At 49.0% G+C, this 22,338-nt stretch overlaps 1 protein-coding gene across 2 annotated transcripts in view; it reads right to left on the bottom strand.

Moving 5' to 3' along the window:
* Window positions 1-22,338, bottom strand: part of CPLX1 (complexin 1) — a 40,743-nt gene that overhangs the window by 13,160 nt on the left and 5,245 nt on the right. Inside the window, exons 1-2 of one of the 2 annotated variants that reach the window (XM_063808518.1) lie at window positions 6,183-6,245; window positions 2,979-3,206 (exon numbers count right to left, since the gene is read on the bottom strand). The exons of the other annotated variant lie outside the window; for it this stretch is intronic. The gene's annotated coding sequence lies outside the window, so the exon portion shown is untranslated. Of the gene's footprint in view, window positions 1-2,978; window positions 3,207-6,182; window positions 6,246-22,338 lie in introns of those variants that run through there. 2 annotated transcript variants of the gene reach the window in all.

Below are 22,338 nucleotides of genomic sequence, written 5' to 3' on the forward strand. Positions count from 1 at the left end.
CTAGATCAATGGAAAGTATAGAAAGTCCAGAAATAGACCCATACATATATTGTCAATCGATTTTTGACAGAGCTGCAGAGGGAATTCAATGAGGGTGAGGATAGTCCTTACTTCTGTTTTCTTTTCTTAGACAGGGTCTTGCTCCGTTGCCCAGGCTGCAATGCAGAGGCTCAATCTTAGCTCACTGCAGTCTCAACTTCCTGGGCTCAACTGATCCTCCCACCTCAGCCTCCCATGTGCCACCATGCCCAGCTAATTTTTTAAAAACATTTTTTGTAGAGACCAGGTCTCACTATGTTGCCCAGGTTGGTCTCGAACTCCTGGGCTCAAGTGATTTGCCTGCCTCAGCCTCCCGAAGTGCTGGGATTGCAGGCGTGAGCCACTGTGCCTGGCCAGATAGTGCTTTCAGAAGTGCACTGGCTCAATTCAATATCCATGTGCAAAATAAACACATATATAAATGTTTTCCTTTACCTGACACTTTATATAAAAATCAACTCACAATCAATCATAGATCTAAATGTCAAAGCTGAAATTATACAACTTCTAGAAGAAAACAGAAGAGAAAATTTCTGGGACTTTGGCTTAAGCAAAGATTTCTTATATAAGTGACAAAAGCATAAATCTTAAAAAGAAAAATTGATAAACTGAATTTCATCAACATTAAACATTTTTGCTCTTCTGCGATATTATGAGATATATATATATGTTTTCATCTATGGCTCCTGCCTCTCACTCCCATGGCCCTTGTTATAATGTTGGGGCCCTTTAGAATCAGGAAACAGAACCCCTCTCTCTGACCTTCTGCCCTCTTTTCACCTGTGCAGGGCAGGACTCAAATCTTCCCCTGACTTCCTGTTGGTGAGTCATAAGCCCTCATTTCAGAAGGGGCCCTGCCCCGTGCCCTGGAGGAAGGAACGCTACAGAGAGAGGCCAAGAGGAATCTGGACAGGCCTTGCTGGGTTTAGATCACACCCTTTTCATCGGTCGCATTTCTACGGGGACGTCCATGCTTCTTCCACCATGCCTATCCGATGGAGTCTCCTCAAGAGGCGGGGTTCAGGAGCTTCCGGAGAGCTGGGCACATGGAGGCTGGAAGGAAGGCGAAGAACTCATCCGCGTGCCAGGAGGGTAGCACCCCAGCTCCACGGGGTGGAAGCTCCTCAGAAGGGTGGCACCCCAGCTCCACGGGGTGGAAGCTCCTATGCTTGGGACCCTTCAGGCCTGGCCATGTGTCTCTTCATCTGGCTATGTGTATCCTTGAAAATATCCTCTGTAGGCTGGGCACGGTGGCTCACACCTGTAATCCCAGCACTTTGGGAGGCCGAGATGGGCGGATCACCTGAGGTCTGGAGTTCGAGACCAGCCCAGTCAACATGGTGAAACCCCGTCTCTACTAAAAATACAAAAATTATCCAGGCATGGTGGCATGTGCCTGTAATCCCAGCTACTCAGTAGGCTGAGGCACAAGAATTGCTTGAACCCAGGAGGCAGAGGTTGCAGTGAGCCGAGATTGCACCATTGTACTTTAGCCTGAGCGACAGAGGCAGACTCCGTCTCAAAAAATAAAAAATAAAAAGATCCTCTGTAATAAACCATAGGCCTATGTTTCCCTGAATTCTGTGAGTTGCTCTAGGAATTAAACCCAAGAGGGGTCGCATGAACCCCAACTCGAAGCCGGTCGTTCAGACATTCTAGGGTCCTGGACTTGCAACTGGTGGGATGGAGGGGGCAGCCTTGTGGGATTGAGCCCTCAACGCGGGGTTTCTGAGGCTGTCTCCAGGTAGACAGCATCAGAATGGAATTGAATTGGAGAACACCCTGCTGTTGTCCACTGCCGGACTGACTGCTTGCTTGGTGGGTGGGGAAAACCTTCATACATTTGGTCACAGATGTCTTCTGTGTTGATTATCCTTGTGGAGTGAGGGCAAAGGGAAAAACAGTTTGAGTTTTTCTTAACATCTTCAAAAGACACTGTCTTAAAAAATGAAAAAGTACACCACAGGCTGAGAGAATATATTTGCAAACCACACATCTGATAAAGATCTTAGGCCGGGCGCAGTGGCTCACGCCTGTAATCCCAGCACTTTGGGAGGCCAAGGCGGGCAGATGACTTGAGGTCAGGAGTTCGAGACCAGCCTGGGCAAAATGGGGAAACCCCGTCTCTACTAAAAAAAAAAATATATATATACACACACACACACATATATGTGTATATACATACACACACGTATGTATATATAAATATATGTGTGTGTGTGTGTATATATATGTATATATATATATTAGCCAGACATGGTGACGGGCACCCGTAATCCCAGCTACTTGAGAGGCTGAGGCAGGAGAATTATTTGAACCCTGGAGGTGGAGGTTGCAGTGAGCCAAGATCGTGCCACTGCACTCTAGCCTGGGCGACAAGGCAAGACTCTGTCTTAAAAAAACAAAAGGTTGGCCGGACGCAGTGGCTCACACCTGTAATCCCAGCACTTTGGGAAGTTGAGGAGGGCAGATCACGAGGTCAGGAGATTGAGAATAGCCTGGCTAACATGGTGAAACCCCATCTCTACTAAAAAAAAAAAAAATGCAAAAATTAGCCAGGCGTGGTGGCACGTGCCTGCAGTCCCAGCTACTAGAGAGGCTGAGGCAGGAGAATTGCTTGAACCTGGGAGGTGGAGGTTGCAGTGAGCCAAGATCGGGCCACTGCACTCCAGTCTGGGTGACAGAGCGAGACTCTGTCTCAAAAGAAAAAAAAAAGTCTTATATTCAGAATACACAAAAAACTCTTACAACTCAATAACAGGAACACAAACAACCTGATTTTTAAAGTGGACAAAAGACATTTCACCAAAGAAGAGAAACAGATGGCAACTAAGTATAGTCATGGACCATGTAAAGCAACATGATGTCGCAGCCATTGTAAGGTGTACCACGTGGTACCTTTTCTATGTTTAGATGTGCTTAGGTACGCAAATACTCACCACTGTGTTACAACTTCCGTGCCATTCAGGCAGTCACGTGCTGTGCAGGGTTGTGCCCGGGAGCACCAGGCTACCCCCAACAGCCTGGGCGTGCAGGGTTGCTCCATCTGGGTGTGCAACAGTGCACTCTTTGATGTTCGCACAGCGACAAAGTCACCTAATGACACAGTCCTCAGAACTTGTCCCTTTCGTTACATGATGCATGACTGCACGAAAAGACACACGTGGCTGTTACAAATAAAGCAGATCGACGTGTCAGTCATAAGGGAATTCAAACTCAAATCACACAGAGATACCACCACATTCCTACTCAAATGTCTGAAATTAAAAAGATTGACTGTGCTAAGTGTTGGCAAGGAACACTGGTGGAGGAACTGGAACACTCATGCATACTTGTGGGAAGGTAAATGCTACAACCACTTTGCCAACAGTTGAGCATTTTCCTGTACAACTGAACACGCCACCAAATGACCCAGAAATTCCACTCCTAGGTATTTACCCAAGAGAAACAAACACTTAAGTTCACACAATGGCAGAAACAGGAATGTTCATGGTAGTTTCATTTGTAACAGCCAAAACCAGAAAGCAACTCAAATGTCCATCAACAGGTGAATAGACAAACTGTGGTATGTCCACACAGGTAGCATCAAAACTTAGCAACAGAGACAGACGAATTGCTGATACACCAAACAACACGGGAGAATCTCAAAGTCTTTATGCTGAGTGTAAAAGGCCAGATACAAATTATTTAATTTCATGTATGTACATTTGGGTGCAAACTAATCTACAGTGACAGAAAGAAAATGTAGATTGCCTGGGGCCAGGCAGACTTAACCACGGTGATGGTGAAACTCATTGGAGTGTACCCTTAAGAGGGCAATGGTTATTGAAAATAAATTGCACCACTATCAAATTGATCAGAAGCCCTAACAAATTAAAAGCTAGAGATATTACAGGCCATTTTCCCTGATCATAATCTAATCAAGTTACAAATACTAAAAACATGACCAAACCACTAAGTATGGAAGCCCAAATATTAGAAACAAGGACGTAAGTAACCCTTCAACTGAAGAGGAAATAAAAACTGAAACTGTAAAAATTCCAGAAAGCAGCCGGGCGTGGTGGCTCACACCTGTAATCACAGCACTTTGGGAGGCCAAGGTGGGAGGATCACAAGGTCAGGAGTTTGAGACCAGCCTGGCCAACATCGTGAAACCCCGTCTCTACTAAAAAAGATACAAAAATTAGCTGGGCTTGATGGCACATGTCTGTAATTCCAGCTACTCAGGAGGCTGAGGCAGGAGAATTGCTTGAACTCGGGAGGCAGATGTTGCGGTGAGCCGAGACTGCGCCACTGTACTCCAGCCTGAGCATTAGAGTGAGACTCCAACTCAAAATAATAATAATAATAATAATTCCAGAAAGCATGAAAGATAAACACTAGGTGTCTAAACTTAGGGTCCAGGACTAAAACTTTTTTTGGGAGGAAATTCATAGTCCTTCATTTTAAAGAAGAGCAGAAAGTATAGGAACTTCATTGCCATCTTAAGAAATTTAAAAGAAACAAAACAAAATAATCCCAAATAAGACAGGAAGAGATAATTAATGAAGAGAAAAGCAGAAAATGGACAATGGTAAACAGTAAATCTGCCTGCACTAAGACCGAGGGCATGACACACAGCTGCCGCGCGATTCTGCGCTGTTTCGAAGGGTCCAGTGAAGCGCGTGAAAAAATAAGACACAGTCATGTGCCACATAAGGCCGTTTCAGTCAACAGCAGGCCGCATGTACGACAGTGCCCTGGAAGGCGACAGCACCGAATTCTCACGGTGCCTTTTCTTTCTTTTTTTTTTTTTGAGACGGAATCTCGCTCTGTCGCCCAGGCTGGTGTGCAGTGGCGCGATCTCGGCTCACTGCAAGCTCCGCCTCCCAGGTTCACGCCATTCTCCCGCCTCAGCCTCTGGAGTAGCTGGGACTGCAGGCGTCCGCCACCGCGCCCGGCTAATTTTTTGTATTTTTTTTTTTTTAGTAGAGACGGGGTTTCACCGTGGTCTCGATCTCCTGACCTCGTGATCTGCCCGCCTCGGCCTCTCAAAGCGCTGGGATTACAGGCGTGAGCCACCGCGCCCGGCCTTCTTTCTTTCTTTTGAGACCTGTTGTCCAGACTGGAGTGCAATGGCGTGATCTTGGCTCACTGCAACCTCCACTCCTGGGTTCAAGCCATTCTTGTGCCTCAGCCTCTCAAGTAGCTGGGATTACAGGCGTGTGCCACCACGTCTGGCTAATTTTTGCATTTTTAGCAGAGATGGGGTTTCACCATGTTTGGCCAAGCTGTTCTCAAACTCCTGACCTCAAATGATCTACCCACCTTGGCATCCCAAAGTGCTGAGATTACAGGTGTGAGCCACCACGCCTGGCCTCACGGTGCCTTTTCTATGCTTAGGTGCACAGCCTCACCCTGGTGCTGCCGCTCCTGCGGTGTTCAGTGAGATGTCTGCTGTGCAGGTTTGCAGCCGGGGAACAATGGTTGCACCACACGGCCTGGGCGTGCAGGAGGCTGCATCATCTAGGCTTGTGAAGGGAGATTCCATGACAGTCCCACAGCCACGAACGTATTCCCGTCAACACAGGATGGTAATAAGAGTTATAAAAGAAGACAGCCAATTATCTCTTTCTCCGTCTCTCCCACCTCTCTTCCTGATGACACGATCCTATCTCTAAGAAACTCAAGACAGTGCAGTAAAAACCTACCAGAACACATCATGGAATGTGGCAGCATGGCTAAATACAATATCCATACTTCCGAATTAATAGTTTTCCCCCACACTGTCAAGAACAAGCTAGAAACAGGAACAGGAATGACGTTCCACTTACAATAATGAGGAAAACACACAATGAGTACGAAAATATAACCTACTTAGAAATAAAAAGGAAATCTATAGAACCTATATCAGAAAAAAATCATGGATTTAAATCGTACGGTTTTGGAAAGACATGCCAGATTCTTGGTGGGCAGGCTTAATATCATAATGACGTCAGCCGCATCAACAATAATGTGCAATTGTATGTAATCCGGATCGCACCTTCAGCTTAAACTCCAACGCTTTTGTTCTTTTTGGGGCTTTGGATAAAACTAAGGTTCATATGGCAGAATTGATGTCAGAGGAGACTCAACCCAAGTGTCACAAAGAAGTGAAAACGCACCTTGCGGGGGCTCGGGAAGTGCCTGCAGAGTCACAGAGACGGCTCTGGCGGTCGTCAGCCTGGAGGCCGGCAAGCGTGGGGAGCGGCGCGCTCAGCCTCCACGGGAAAGGTGGGCGGCGGCAGCCATTTTGGAACGCAGGGGGCAGCCATTTTGGAACGCAGTGCGTCGCCGCGAGCACGTGCGGAGTTCACCCGGCGTCCCACTCCTGCGCGGCGGCCGGCTAGGGCGGGTGCTCCTCTGTGGAGAAACGTGCCCACGCACGCTCGCGCACCGTCTGTCTCGGCAGCGGCCCTGGCGTGTGGCTGGAGACAAGGTGATATCTTGGGCGTGTGGCCATACGGCCACCGCACATCCACACACGGAAGCCCGGGGCCTGGAGCGGGAGGGAGGGGCTGCTGTGGGCGCTGCAGCCGGAGAGCCACAGGCAGACAAACGCGTCGCAGAGCCCATGTTTGGAAGGCAAAAAGGAAAAACAATCATGTATGAATATACCCCTGTTGTTAGGATTATCTAAAGATAGAAGGAGGATCGGAGGGTTACACACGAGGTTCACACTGAACCCAAACCCTGAAAAACATAACAGGTGTTCCTTTGAAGCTCTCATGGAATGCTTACAAGGGCCAGGTGTCAGTCTGCACCACAATGAGATACCGGCTCACACCCACTCAGACGGCTATTATCAAAAACCAGGAAATCACAAGTGTTGGCAACAATGTGAAGAAACTGGAACCCTGTGCCTTGTTGTTGGGAATGAGAAACAGCACAGCTGCTGTGGAAACAGTCTGGCTGTTCCTCAAAAAATTAAACATAGAATTGCCATATGATCTAGCGATTCCATTTCTGGGTATAGACCCACAAGAACGGAAAGCAGAGTCTCTCACAGATACCTCCATACCCTTGTTCATAGCAGCATTAACCACAATAACCAAGAGGGAGAAACAACCCAGGGTGTCCATCAGCAGATGAATGGACAAGCACAATGTGGTGTAGACAGAATGGAATATTATGCAGCCTTAAAAAGGAATTAAGTTCCAACACAAACTGCAACATGGATGAACCTTGAGGACACTATGCTAAATGAAATAAGCCAGACACAAAAAGACAAATACTGTAAGATTCCACTTAGATGAGGTCCCTAGAGTAGCCAAATTCATTGAGACAGGAAGTAAAGTGGTGGGTGCGAGGGGCTGGGGGAAGGAGAGTGGGGAGTGAGTGTTTAGTGTAGACAGAGTTTCAGTTGGAAATGATGAAAAGTTCTGGAAATAGAGGTGTTAGTTGCACAACATTGTGATGTACTTAATGCCACTGAATTGTGCACTTAACATAATTTAAATGGTAAATTTTATGCTATATATTTTACCACAAAAAAGAGAAGCATATACCTGACTTCAAACTATACTACAAGACTACAGTAACCAAAACAGCATGGTACAGGTACAAAAACAGACACGTAGACCAATGGAACAGAATAGAGAACTCAGAAATAAGCCTGCACACCTACAATCATCTGATTTTCAAACCTGACAAAAACAATGAGGAAAGGATTCCCTATTTAATAAATGGTGCTGGGAGAACTGGCTAGCCATCTGAAGAAAATGGAAACTGGACCCCTTCCTTACACCTTATATAAAAATTAACTCAAGGTGAATTAAAGACTTAAATGTAAAACCCAAAAGTATAAAAACCCTAGAAGAAAATCTAGGCAATACCATTCAGGACATAGGCAAGGTTGAGAATTTCATGATGAAAACATCAAAAGCAATTGTAATAAAGCAAAAATTGACAAGTGGGAGCTAATTAAAGAGCTTCTGCATGGCAAAAGAAACTATCATCAGAGTGAGCAGACAGCCTACAGAATTGGAGAAACATTTCTCAATCTATCCATCTGACAAAGGTCTAATGTCCAGAATCTACAAGGAACCCAAACGAAAGACATTTATGCAGCCAACAAACCTGTGAAAAAAAGCTCAACATCACTGATCACTAGAGAAATGCAAATCAAAACTACAATGAGATACCATCTCATACCAGTCAGTATGGTGATTAAGATTAAAAAGTCAAGAAACAACAGATGCTGGGAAGGTTGCAGAGAAATAGGAACACTTTTATACTGTTGATGGGAGTGTAAATTAGTTCAACCACCGTGGAAGACTGTGGCGATTCCTCAGAGACCTAGAACCAGAAATACCATTTGACTCAGCAATCCCATTACTGGGTATATACCCAAAGGAATATAAATCATTCTATTTTAAGATATATGTACGTGTATGTTCATTGCAGCATTATTCACAATAGCAAAGATAGGGAATCAACCCAAATGCCCATCGATGATAGACTGGATAAAGAAAATGTGGTACATATACAACATGGAATACTACACAGCCATAAAAAAGAATGAGATCATGTCCTTTGCAGGGATAGGAATGGGGCTGGAAGCCATTATCTTCAGCAAACTAACACAGGAACAGAAAACCAAACACCGCATGTTCTCACTCATAAGTGGGAGTTGAACATTGAGAACACATGGACACAGGGAGGGGAAAAACACACACTGGGGCCTATGGAGCAGGGGAAGAGAGAGCATCAAGAAAAATAGCTAATGCATGCTGGGCTTAATACCTAGGTGATAGGCTGGCAGGTGCAGCAAACCATCATGGTACACGTTTACTACCTATGTAACAAACCTACACATCCTGCACATGTATCCCGGAACTTAAATTTTTTTTTTTTTTGAGATGGAGTTTCATTCTTTGTTGCCCTGGCTGGAGTGCAGTGGCACAATCTCGGCTCACTGCAACCTCTGCCTCCTGGGTTCAAGAGATTCTCCTGCCTCAGCCTCCCAAGTAGCTGAGATTACGGGCAGGTGCCACCATGCCCGGCCAATTTTTTTTTTTTTTATTTTTAGTAGAGATGGGGTTTTCACCATGTTGGCCAGGCTGGTCTCAAACTCCTGACCTCAGGTGATCCGCCGTCCTCGGCCTCCCAAAGTACTGAAATTACAGGCGTGAGCCACCTTGCCTGGCCTTAAATTTTTTTAAAAACAGAGAAGCATAAATTTTAAATGATTTATAATCTCACCTGTCAAAAAAATGTTAGGCCACCTCTGTTGACATTTGTCTTTCTTGATATATTAATCTCAATATGTTTTTCAGAGCAGAAATAAGGCTGCATGCTTTGGCTCAGAGTCATGGCACAGGTGCAGCACAACCAGGAATAAAAAATCCTCGGCTGGGTGCGGCGGTCACACCTGTCATCCCAGCACTTGGGAGGGTGAGGTGGCCGGATCGCTTGAGCCCAGGAGCTCAAGACCAGTCTGGGTAACATGGCAAAACCCTGTCTCCACAAAAAAATTATGAAAAATTAGCCAGGCATAGTGGCACACACCTGTTGTCTCAGCTACCTGGGAGGCTGAGGCGAGAGAATTTCTTGAGTCTGGGAGGTGGAGGTTGCAGTGAGCTGAGACCCTGGCTCAATAAATACATAAATAAATAAATAAAAATAAATAAAAATCCTCCTCCTGGGCCCTTGTAAATGTAACATCTCTCTAACAACAAACGAGTTGGAAAATATTAAAACCACGGTTACCACATCTCCAGGAACTGGATGTATCGAGGCCTCAATCCAGCGGCATGTCAGGGGTGGCCCATGCTGTTCATTCCCTGAAACGCTCACGTTCCCGGCAAGCCCAGGCATACACAGCAAAACACACCTCACTCCAATTGCCACAGAAAAAGCAACCAAACAAACCAAGGCAGGCAGAGGAAAGGAGTTTGCAAAGCTAACAGCAAAACGAATCCATCCAGAAAGACAAATGTCAAAAGAGTCAGCGGTTCAGGAGGTGGGTCTTGAACCTCCCATAAAACAGGCATCAGGCAGCTGCTCAGAGTGAGAAGACAGAAAGAAGCCCAGGACACACAAAATGAGGGGAAACGATTGAGAACTAGCCACACCCAGACAGGAAATAAGATGGTCAAATAATATTTTACACACACTTTCCTAATACACTTAAAAACTTGAATGAAATGGATTGTCTTTAAAACCCGTTGTAAAAATCTGAGAACGATGTCTAAGAATTCACAGATGGATTCTTTCAAACATTCAAGAAACAGATAATTCCAATGATATTTAGAATGTTCTTGGAACGGAGAAAAAGAAGGAAATCCTCTGGGTTATTTTTGTGAAATTAACATAAGAGCAATGCCAAAAATTGGTGGAGAGATAGCGATAGAGATAGAGAGAGCGCGAGTGCGCGGGCGGCAGGCCGGGCTCCAGCGAGAATGTCAGTGCTGAACGCTGGGCCAGAGCGGGAGGAGAGTCTGGCGTTCCTTACTGAATTCCATGGGAAACACAGTGAGTACTCAGTGGGGCTCATTTTAGCAAAGTGAGAATGGTTCAATATTCAAACACGATTATGCTCCTCACGCTGTGAACCGTATCTTGCGGTTGCTATTCTCAGGGCTGGCGGGTGGCTCTCGCCACCCCACGTCCTCGCCCATAGACAGTGGAACGGTGATGACTCCCCAAGGCCCCTTCAGCCTTGGGTAGGGCGGGAGTGCACGGGGTGGGGCCCGGCCAAAGCTTCTCATTCTCCCCCAGAAAGGGGCCCTATGGCTGCCAAGCCTCTGCCCTGTCTTATGCCCTTACTGAAACGGGCCCTGTGGCTGCTGAGCCTCTGCCCTGCCTCGTGCCCTCACGGAAACGGGCCCTGTGGCTGCTGAGCCTCTGCCCTGCCTCCTGCCCTCACTCAGCCTTGAACACGGACACATGGCCTGAAGGGGTGGGGGGGACCTCAGGCCGTGGGGGCCACATGTGTGACCACTTCATGACCATCACAAAGGTAGGCGTCCTCCGTAACGCTCAGAACCCAACTTTTAAACAGCTTTATGGAGGTAACTGACATACCCTAAGTCTGTTTTGACGCATGTATATGTGTATGAAGCCATCACCACAATCAAGACAGTGGACACGTCCAGCCCTCGGGTTTCATGGTGGCCTGTGTGGCCCCTCCCACCCACCACTCCAGCCACTGACCTACTTCCTGTCACTATGGATTATGGGCTTTCTCTAGAACTTTATATAAAGGGGCACACGCAATATGTGGTATCTGCAGCAGGCGGGGGGACTGGCCCGGTTACTGAGTTCGCTGCTTTCCGGGACACCCCATCACACCAGCAGCTCACCCCTCTCCATGCTGAGCAGGACCCCACGGCGTGGATGCACACGGCTCCTTCACCCGCCCACCTGTGTGTGAACCGTGGGTTGTTCCTGCACACGTCTGTGTGGATCTGCGCTTTCTTTCTTTTTTTTTTTTTTTGAGACGGAGTCTCGCTTCGTTGCCCAGGCTGGAGTGCAGTGGCATGATCTCGGCTCACTGCAAGCTCCGCCTCCTGGGTTCACACCATTCACCTGCCTCAGCCTCCCAAGTAGCTGGGACTACAGGCGCCTGCAACCACGCCCGGCTAATTTTTTGTATTTTTAGTAGAGACAGGGTTTCACCATGTTAGCCAGGATGGTCTCGATCTCCTGACCTCGTGATCCACCCGCCTCGGGCTCCCAAAGTGCTGGGATTACAGGCGTGAGCCACCACGCCCGGCCTTGGGTCTGCGCTTTCATTTCTCTTGGGTCAACGTCTAGGAGCAGAATTGCTCAGCTGTGTATTAAATTTCTATTTTGCTTTTAAGAAACAGCCAAGCTGTTTTCCAGTGCGGTTGTGCCATTTTAAGCTCCCACTGGAGAGCATGAGGGCGTGGGTTTCTCCACATGCGTGAGTGGCTCTGTTGACTCTGGTCACCCTAGTGGGTGTGGCAGCATCTCGCTGTGGTGTGTCCCCGTGACCAGCACTGCCGAACATCTTCATATATCCTTAATAATCATTCCTTTAATTCCCGTATCTTCTTTGGGGGAATATCTATTCAAATCTTTTGCACATTTTCTTTTTTCTTTTTCTTTTTTTTTTTTTTCGAGATGGAATTTCACTCTTGTTGCCCAGGCTGGAGTGCAATGGCGTGGTCTTGGCTCACTGCAACCTCCACCTCCTGGGTTCAAGTGATTCTTCTGCCCCAGCCTCCCGAGTAGCTGGGATTACAGGTGCCCGCCACCACACCTGGCTAATTTTTGTATTCTTAGTAGAGGCAGGTTTTCACCATGTTGGCCAGGATGGTCTCGAACTCCTGAGCTCAGGTGATCCGCCCGCCTCAGCCTCCCAAAGTGCTGGGATTACAGGTGTAAGCCACCACGCCCAGCCTCTAATTTCCTTTTTTTATAAGAGGTGGGACCTTGCTCTGTCACCCAGGCTGGAATGCAGTGGTGAGATCATGGCTCACTGCAGCCTTGAACTCTTGGGCTTAAGTGATCCTCCCACCTCTGCCTCCCAAGTAGTTCAGACAACAAGGGCACACTGCCATGCCCAGCTAATTTTTAAATTTTTTATAGAGATGGGATCTCCCTACATTGCCCAGGTTGTCCAGGCTGGCCTCAAACTGCTGAGCTCAAGTGATCTTCCCACCTTGGCCTCCAATCAGCTAGTGCTACAGGTGCATACCACTGTGCCCAGCCAATTTTTTTTTTTTTTTCATAGAGATGGGATCTTGCTATGTTGCCCAAGCTGGCCTGGAACTCCTGGCCTCAGGCAATCCTTCCTCCTTAGCCTCCCAAAGTGTTGGGATTACAGACATGAGCCACTGCACCCAGCCTCTAATTTCCACTTTGATTTCTTCCTTGGCTCGTGGGCTATTTAGAAGTGTGTTGTTTAGTTTCCAACTATTTGGGGGATTTTCTAGATACATTTCTGTCTTTATTTCTCATTGCATTTCATTGTAGTTGGAGAATATATTTGCATGACTTGAACCCTTTCACGTGCACTGAGACTTGTTTCAGGGCCTCAAATATGGTGTGTCTTGGCAAATGCTCCATGTGTGCCTGAAAAGAAGAAGGACTACTCTGCTGTTGCTGCTCAGAGCGTCTGTGAACATCAAGCGGGTCAGCCTGGCTGGCTGTGCTGCTCAAGTCCTGTCTATCCTTCCTGCTTCTCTGTCCTTTGAGGTGAGTATCTCCAGCTAAAACAGTGGGTTTGTGTGTTTCTCCTGTGACCTCCTTCTGTCTTTGCTGACGTATGTTGGAACTCAGCTGTCGGGTGTAGAAGCAGTTGAGACCATGATGTCCTCTTGATTAGCTGACCTCTTAATCACCAGGAAATGACTTCCTTCATCCCTGGCAATATTTCTTGCACTGAAATCTCCTTGGTCTTATATTAATATAGCCACTCAAGTTTTCTTCTTATTTTTTCCCTGTCTTTTCACTTTTACCTGACTAGAGTCTTTATATATTTATTTATTTATTTGAGACAGAGTCTTGCTCTGTCACCCAGGTTGGAGTGCAGTGGTGCGATCTCAGCTCACTGCAACCTCTGCTTCCTGGGTTCACATGATTCTCCTGCCTCAGCCTCCCGAGTAGCTGGGACTACAGGCACCCGCCACCACGCCCCGCTAAATTTTTGTATTTTTAGTAGAGACAGGGGTATCACCATGTTGTCCAGGATGGTCTCGAGCTCCTCACCTCAGGTGATTCAGTTGCCTCAGCCTCCCAAAGTGCTGGGATTACAGGCAGGAGCCACCGCGCCCAGCAGAGTCTTTTTATATTTAAAGTGGGTTTCTTGTATGTAGCACAGAACTGGATCTTGATTTTTTATCCAATCTGACAATTCTGCTTTTTAATGAGAGTGTTCCCAACAGACAGAGAAGAAAAAGTCATAAATCAAAGGGCGTCCATCAGAGTAATAAAAAGGGTATGGGCTTGAGTGTGGGGAAATTATCTTCAGACAGAATACCGCTCGAATCCCACCTAGCAAAGTTCCAAAATAAGAGAGGAAAGGACCAAACTCTTTCTAAGTGACTTGACCATATCAAGAGCAAAACTCAAGAATATACTTAGGGGCCAGGCACGGTGGCTCACGCCTGTAATCCCAGCACGTTCCTAATGCTGGGCATCCTAACGCTGCATGTCCTAACGCTGGGTGTCCTAACACTGAGCATCCTAATGCTAACGCCCGGTGTCCTAACGCTGCCTGCTCTAATGCTGGCTATCCTAATGTCCTAGCGCTGGCCGTCCTAATGCCAGGTACCCTCACAAATGATAGTGTACTGAGTTTTGTTTAAACATGATGGATTGAACATATATGCTTACTGACGTGCCTTTCCACAACCCCACTAAGATGGGAGTAAAGAAACTGAACCGGCTGGGAGCGGTGGCTCACACCTGTAATCCCAGGACTTTGGGAGGCCGAGGCAGGCAGATCATGAGGTTAAGAGATCAAGACCAGCCTGGCCAACATGGTGAAACCCCATCTCTACTAAAAATGCAAAAATTAGCTGGGTGTGGTGGCAGATGCCTGTAGTCCCAGCTACTTGGGAGGGTGAGGCAGGAGAATTGCTTGAACCTGGGAGCCGGAGGTTGCAGTGAGCCAAGATTGTACCACTGCACTCCCGCCTGGGTGGCTGAGCTAGACTCTGTCTCAAAAAAAAAAAAAAAAAAAGAGAAAGTGAATAGTATAATTTCACAAGAATAACACAACAAGAGAGGAGAGGCCAGGTAAATCGGTATCAGATTGGGGACGATGGAAAGCAGGTGCACGGATGGGCTCTGCAGAGGGAGATGCTGCTGAGAAGCTGACCAGCCGGGCAGAACCCCAGGAAGACTCTGGGACTGGAGGCCCTGCTGTCAGGCGAGTGGGGCAGACATGAGGGATGGTGAAAGGTCTGTATAAAGGGCACTGGGCCCACCACCCACGTGGCAATGAGATATCAAGAAATCATTTCCTTGGAGAAACTGAACCAGAGACCCCCAGACTCAGACCAATCCTCAGGCACCAATCCTAAAGGGCAGAAGTGATTCCTTGAAAACAGAGAGTTCACGGAATATCTGCACCCTACAGAGCCCTCACTCAAGCCCAGTCCACTGCCCTGCTCATAGATCCATCATCCAGCCACACAGAATCCATTTCTGGGGAGATGGAGCCACACTCCCCAAAAGACCTAAAGGGCCTGACCTGTGCGGATTCCCAAGCATAAAAGCCAGCTCGCCACGTTTGCCCCACAGGTAAGCCCAGAATTCCCACACACGCACAGAAGACTTCCAACAGCTTTTCCTGACTCGCTGAAACATAAATGTGCATCCAGGGAAAGTCTCTGACACAAAGAAAGCTGCAAGCTAAATGGACGGAAAAGGAGCTTGTAACAAAATGACACAGCAAAGACCACTGCCTGGGCATCGGAGGCAGAGCCACACCTGGGCGACCCAAGCTGGCGGCCAGACATGTGAACTCAGAGGCCTCTCTCCCGTCCAGCAGGTGGAACCCCTGCTTTTCCCACCACTTGCTCTGAAAGGACCATACAGGTATCTGCCTGCAAATACAAGGGACCCACACTCCACTTCCTCTTATAATCATGCTAGCTGTCCCCACTCTGCCTGATTTTTTTTTTTTTAAGACGGAGTCTCGCTCTGTTGCCAGGCTGGAGTGCAGTAGCGCAATCTCAGCTCACTGCAACCTCCGCCTCCTGGGTTCAAGTGATTCTCCTGCCTCACCCTCCTGAGCAGCTTGGACTACAGGTGCCTGCCACCACGCCCAGCTAATTTTTGTATTTTTAGTGGAGACCGGGTTTCACCATGTTGGCCAGGCTGATCTTGAACTCCTGACCTCAGGTGATTCACCTGCCTTGGCCTCCCACAGTGTTGGGATTTCAGGCATGAGCCACCACGCCCGGCCCTCTCCCTGACTCTTCATTCCTGCCTCACGCGACCCGGAGATGGAGGATGGCCCCCGCGACTCACAGCATCCTCTCTGCCAGGATCTGTAGCAAAAATCTTCGAACTTGTTTCCTATTGCAGTGGTGGATTAAATCTGTGCCTTAAATCTGAAGAACCACGGGCTACCCCAGGCCAGGTTTTCCCCAGGAGTCCGGGAGGAACACAAGGTTGGAGTCCCTGTGCCAGAGTGATGGCCAGGCAGGCATAGCCTGTACATGGAGCAGACACAAACCACGGGGCATCTGCCAGTATGAACAAGTGTCCTGTGTGAGGGGCCCCCGGCCATGGGTTGGGTAACTAGGGTTCAAGCCGTCCACCAGGTGAAAGAAGGATTCCATGAAAGGCACCAGGTCTAGCCCCATTCATTTCCCATTAGGGCAAGACTGCCAGCTCTCACACACTGGAACCCCAGTTTATCTGGGGGCTCCCAAAACAGAGCTCAGAGACAACACAGAGAACAGAGGAAAACTTGTAAAGAGAACGAAAATTTAGAGAACAGAAAAGAGCTCTTGGAAACTAAAAATATAAATGCAGAAATTAAAAATTCAGTTGAAGTGTTAGAAGATAAAAATAAGGGGTCAGGCGTGGTGGCTCACACCTGTAATCCCAGCACTTTGGGAGGCTGAGGCGGGTGGATCATCTGAGGTCAGGAGTTCAAGACCAGCCTGGCCAACATGGTGAAACCCCGTCTCTACTAAAAATACAAAAATTAGCCAGTCATGGTGGCAGGTGCCTGTAATCCCAGCTACTCGAGAGGCCGAGGCAGGAGAATTGCTTGAACCCAGGAGGTGGAGCTTTCAGTGAGCCGAGATTGTGCCACCGCACTCCAGCCTGGGTGACAGAGCGAGACTCCGTCTCAAAAAAAAAAAAAAAAAAAAAGAACTACAGAACAAAGAAAAGACTTTATAAGAAGTGTAATCGCAGTGCACTGCAGGGCTCGGCGCTAAGCAGTATTTACATACAGCCACGGAGCGGCATGGGAGCAGGTTTGTAAGCACCGAATGCTCTGGAGCCCTTACAGGAGGTTAACACGTGGCATCTGAGATGACCCCGTGTGGCACTTACTCAGCAACATAAGACACACACCTCTGAGTGGGGCAGCTTAAGAAGTCCGTTATTGTAAGTTCCACAGTATCTTGTTCAGTCTCAGCTGCAATTGTAACAGGTTTCACAGGTCATAAATCTCAGCGGCACTTGGAGAAGCACCGTGAGAGGCTGTTGATACAGTGTTTGCCACTGCAAACCTGGCCTCTGCCCAGGCTCTTGTTACAACGGGTGGGGAAGTTGCAGACATTTACACACCACTTCCAACTCTGTAACTTGGACTTAGGTCTCTACTTATTCCATATCTCATCATCAAAAAGTTGACTTTCTGTCTAAATGTCTGCAAAATAAACAAAGACTTCCCTGAACTATCCACCCATTCAAAGATCTTTTGTTGTCTGTCCTTGAGAATATAAATGCCTGTTAAGGGAAATTATATTTGTTACAATGTTTATGTTGAGCTATTTAAGTTATATTCACCTTGGAGGCTGGTTTTTCTCACCAGCATGAGACCTCAGCTCACTGACTGCACTCACTAGTACTAATAAATCAACAGCACTAGCAACTTTGCAGTGTCTCTTAAATTTACAAGTGGATCTGAAGGCATTCTCCGTGAAATTTTTTTTTTTTTTTTTTTTTTTTTTTGAGACAGAGTCTCACTCTGTCACCCAGGCTGGAGTGCAGTGGTGCAGTCTCGGCTCACTGCAACTTCCGCCTCCCGGGTTCAAGCAATTCTCCTGCCTCAGTCTCCAGAGTAGCTGGGATTACAGGCGCCCACCACCACACCCGGCTAACTTTTGTATTTTTAGTAGAGAACAGGGTTTCACCATGTTGGCCAGGCTGGTCTTGAACTCCTGACCTCGTGATCCACCTGCCTCAGCCTCCCAAAGTGCTGGGATTACAGACATGAGCCACTGCGCCCGGCCAAAAATATTCATAAATGAAGTGATGAATGATTTCAAAACAATGCAGTATCTCAATTTTCCCAGTGATTTTCTCATATCACTTCTTTATACTTATTATTTGAATTCTCTTCCTAGCCTGGGAAACATGGTGGGACCCTGTCTTAAAAAAAAAAAAAAAATTAGCCAAGTGTGGTGGTACACACCGATAGTCCCAGTTATTCAGGAGGCTAAGGTAGAAGGCTCACTTGAGCCCGGGATGTTGAGGCTGCAGTGAGCTGTGATCGCTCCACTGCACTCCAGCCTGGGCGACAGAGCGAGACCCTGTCTCAAAAATTACAAAGACCAAAAGATGGGAGAGGAGTCGGAAGAGTATAAAGTGTGCAGAAGTCCTGGAAGTGTGTTGGCAAGGACTGGAAATACACTGCATCATTTTCAACTCTGGCAAGTAGAGCTTACGTCATGTTTTCAAAGAGCACGCACATTCCAAAGCACTGCAGAGGTTTTAAAGAGAAAATGTGGTCCCTACATTAAGTTAAAATAAATGAAACAGCAAGAAAGCGTTTAAAAAGGCAACAACAAAGATGACAGAGGTTAGATCAGTGAATATGTTGGTCAAAACAGTGCACATTAAACAGATGCATTAAGGCTCCAATTAGATAAAAAATGAAATCCAACTACATGTATTTTTGAATGGCAACCCACATAAAGTGACAGAAACGTTAAGCAAGGCCTAGCAGGGGCACACTGGGTGAATGTTAAAAAAAAAAAAAAAAAAAAAAAATCAGGCCGGGCACGGTGGCTCACGCCTGTAATCCCAGCACTTTGGGAGGCCGGGGCAGGTGGATTGCCTGGGTTCAGGAGTTCGAGACCAGCCTGGGCAACACAGTGAAACCCCGTCTCTACTAAAAAAAAAAAAAAAAGAATTAGCCAGGCGTGGTGGCAGGCACCTGTAATCCCAGCTACTCAGGAGGCTGAGGCAGGAGAATCGCTTGAACCCAGGAGGCAGAGGTTATTTGAGCTGAGATTGTGCCACTGCACTCCAGCCTGGGCAATAGAGCGAGACTCTGTCTCAAAAAGAAAAAAAAAATCAGTCCAAGGAGACTCCTAGGCAAAAATTAAAACAAGACCCAGCATAATCAGGATAATTTAATATTAATTAAGAGAAAAATTTTAAGGATGGAGCATCAGGAATCCCTACACACTGATGACTGCAGTGACCGCCCCCTTCCCTCACGCCCCCTTGGTCATGAGGATTTCCTCCTCCAGGCCCTGGGGCTCCCTTCCCCTCCACTTCCATCTGGAGATGCTGCTGGCCAGAGACCCTCCCCAGGTGCCCATTGGAGGGTGCATTGTTCCCACCAGCCGTGAGGGGAGGCCCTGTGGGCACGCTGGACATAGTAACTCAGAATATTTTCCCCATCCGGTGTCAAGGAATAAACCAGCATCTGAGAAGCCAAGTCTGACAGGGGACACTGGAGGCGCCACCGCCCTCGGGGGTGGCTCACTGTCCACCTGTCATCCCTGAGCGCATTGGGCAAGGTCGGAAGAATGACCGCAGGTGAATCTGGTATAAAAGAAGGTTGGGTTTTGGCTCCTGTTCTTGCATTGCAGACAAGCCCACACCCCTCCTGAGAGCTGGGTGTCCAGCCTGCTGCCCGAGAGGCCCCAGTGCAGCTGAGCACAGGTCCAAGCCAAGCCTGGTTCGCCCCAGCCCTTGGGGAGGGGAGGCACCGAGGCGCTGGAGAGGTGTTGCAGCACCGGGCCGTGCCCGCCTGACCTGCTCACCTGCTGACACCCAGGGGCCCTGGGCCTGGCTGGCCGCCACCACCTTGCTTTGTCAAGCTGATTGTGGACCAGCCCCAGCCCCGCCACGGGCCTCGACTGCCACCGTCTCAGAGAGGCTGACATGGTGGCCTCACAGGTCCCCGGGCCCAGCGTCTGATGCACGTCCTGCAATGCTCCCTCTGTTTTGCACCCACGCTGAAGTGCCACAAACACCTCTTCTCTCCTCAGCAACTCTGGTGGCTTTGCAGATCTTCATTAGCTCACCTGGGATGAGACGCTGACCTGAGCTGGAGCTGGGGTCCTGCAACCATGGCCAAGGCCCCCCGTCCACACCGCCGAGGCCAGGAAAGCCGCGCCATGTGAGTGACGGGAAGAGGCCGAATGAGGGCCAAGGATTACAACTGTCCTGGAAACCGGCGGCTGCGCCATCTGCCGCCGAGCTTGGCACTGTTTGGGTCACTTATTGGCACGTCCACCTCGCCTGTCTCCACGCGTCCTCTCCTGGAAGCGAGGACCAGGTGCTGTATTGAAGAGCCGGGCGCTCGGTCCACAGGCAAGGACAGCAGTGCCCGCGGCCAAGGACGGTGCTGGACTGGATGGTGGAGCTGGAGGGTGGGGCCTCGCCTCATCCCGGGGGACCGCCTAGTGGAAGGGCTGCCAGGCACTCAGTGTCCCCCTCGTCTGATCTCCGTGTGGACCAGGAGACCCAGGTTCTCTGAAGTTTGGCAGCATCAGATTTGCGTGGACTCAATGTTCATTCTGAAGCTTTCATCAGTTCCCTGTTCTGTCTGATGTCCCAGCATTAAACGCTCTGGGCTCCCCGTGCGAGTCCAGCAGCGTCTGATGGCAGCAAAGCGGGACTGAAGTAGTCCTGTCACGCAGGAGCTATTGAAACAAATGCTCTAACCCCAACTGGAACGTCTTGCCAACCAATGAGGCAAAAACATAAATAACTTTGTCAGCTGAAGTGCATAATATCCATTTTATTCCCAAGTTGGGGCTAAAGTATTTATAATTGAGTTGCAGCTTAATCAACCAAGAGCATCCTCTCTGGAGGAAAGGACTGCCCTTCACGGTTTCGGGAGGAAAGGCAGTTTCTCTGAAGGGTACTTCCAGCCTCCCAGAAATCTGGGATAAGAGGCATCTCTGCCGAACCCAGCAAAGTGAGTGAGTGCTTTCTCGACCACACGGCGTTTGTGAAGTCCTTTCTGAACAAATGTTGGCATTTTACTGTTAAGTGTTTGCAAACTGCCTTTCGAGCACATGCCTTGTTCCAAGGAGTAAGGCTGGGAAGGACACACTGCTGGGGGGTCATTGCCTAGCAGTTCTGCACCTAGAAACCAAGTCTCCCCAAGTTGGGTGTGAGTCAGGCACTGTGGGAGGCCTGCCCAACACCCGGCCCCTGTTTGGAGTAGGACGGGCCCACCCTGGCCCCCACCTTCCTCTTCTAGCTGTGGCAAGTAAATGGAAACCCTCCATGAGAGTCCGTAAAGACCACCACTAAACAGATGAAGGGGTTGCCCCTTAGCTCCTCTCTTTTTCCTTCCCTGACTATGGATGCAATGCTGGAGCAGCAGCAGCCACTTTGAGATTGTGAGGAGCAGCTGAGCATGAAAGATCCACTGAGGACGAAGGTGGCACCTGATGGCACCAGGTCCCCAGTGGCATCGCTGAGCAGCTGGGCCACCTCCTGACACATCGTCACCCCAATTCAAGCTCCTCTTCCTCTGATTGTTACTTGCAGCCAAAAGAATCTTCCCCATGTGGAATTCAAGAGCTTCACCTCCGGATCAGCTGCTGTCCCTGCAGCTCAGCCCAGCCTGCAGCTCCACCGTCCTCCCAGGTCCAGCTCAGCCCAGCCTGCAGCTCCACCGTCCTCCCGGACCCAGCTCAGCCCAGCCTGCAGCTCCATCATCCTCCCAGGTCCAGAGAGCCTGGTCAGTGGCCCAATGGGGCAGGAACTGGCAGAATCCCCCATTGCCTCAACCACCAGGAGCCTGTGGGGTCCCCAATAAACAGAAAAGGCTGAGCTTCAAACTGGGCAAGAAGAGAGAGGCAGGAGAGCCAGAGGGACCTCTGTCTGGGACAGGATGGACACCCAACCTTGCCCATGGTGTAAGTCTCAGGGGTGGACACTGGGAATCAGGGCAGGATTGCCCAGATCCCAGCTGCCTCCATGGCCCTGCCTGAGGTCCCAGATGGTGAGTGCTGAGCCCCACTTTGGTGCCGGGAAGGAGGAAGGAGGTGCCCCCTCCATCCCCGTGGACGGCTGGGGGAGATGCTGGTGTTGGCTGCATTGTGGCTCAGGGCATCCCTGGCCTGGACTCCTGGCTCTGGTGGTCTCTGCTCACAGAGGGAGATTCTTTCCCAACTGCACCCCTCACCAGCCTCACGTGAACCCCCAAGGTGGACACCCCTTACCAGCCTCGCGTGAACCCCCAAGGTGGACACCCCTCACCAGCCTCGCGTGAACCCTCAAGGTGGACACCCCTCACCAGCCTTGCGTGAACCCCCAAGGTGGACACCGGTGGCCCCCACAAGCCCCTTGGGTTGTTCCTGCCGAGAACTCACAGCCCAGCCCCACGGGGGCGCAGAGGGGCTCTCCCACACGGTAGAACCC

The sequence above is a fragment of the Pan troglodytes genome, chromosome 3 (assembly GCF_028858775.2).
Source record: "Pan troglodytes isolate AG18354 chromosome 3, NHGRI_mPanTro3-v2.0_pri, whole genome shotgun sequence".
Lineage (NCBI taxonomy): Eukaryota > Metazoa > Chordata > Mammalia > Primates > Hominidae > Pan > Pan troglodytes.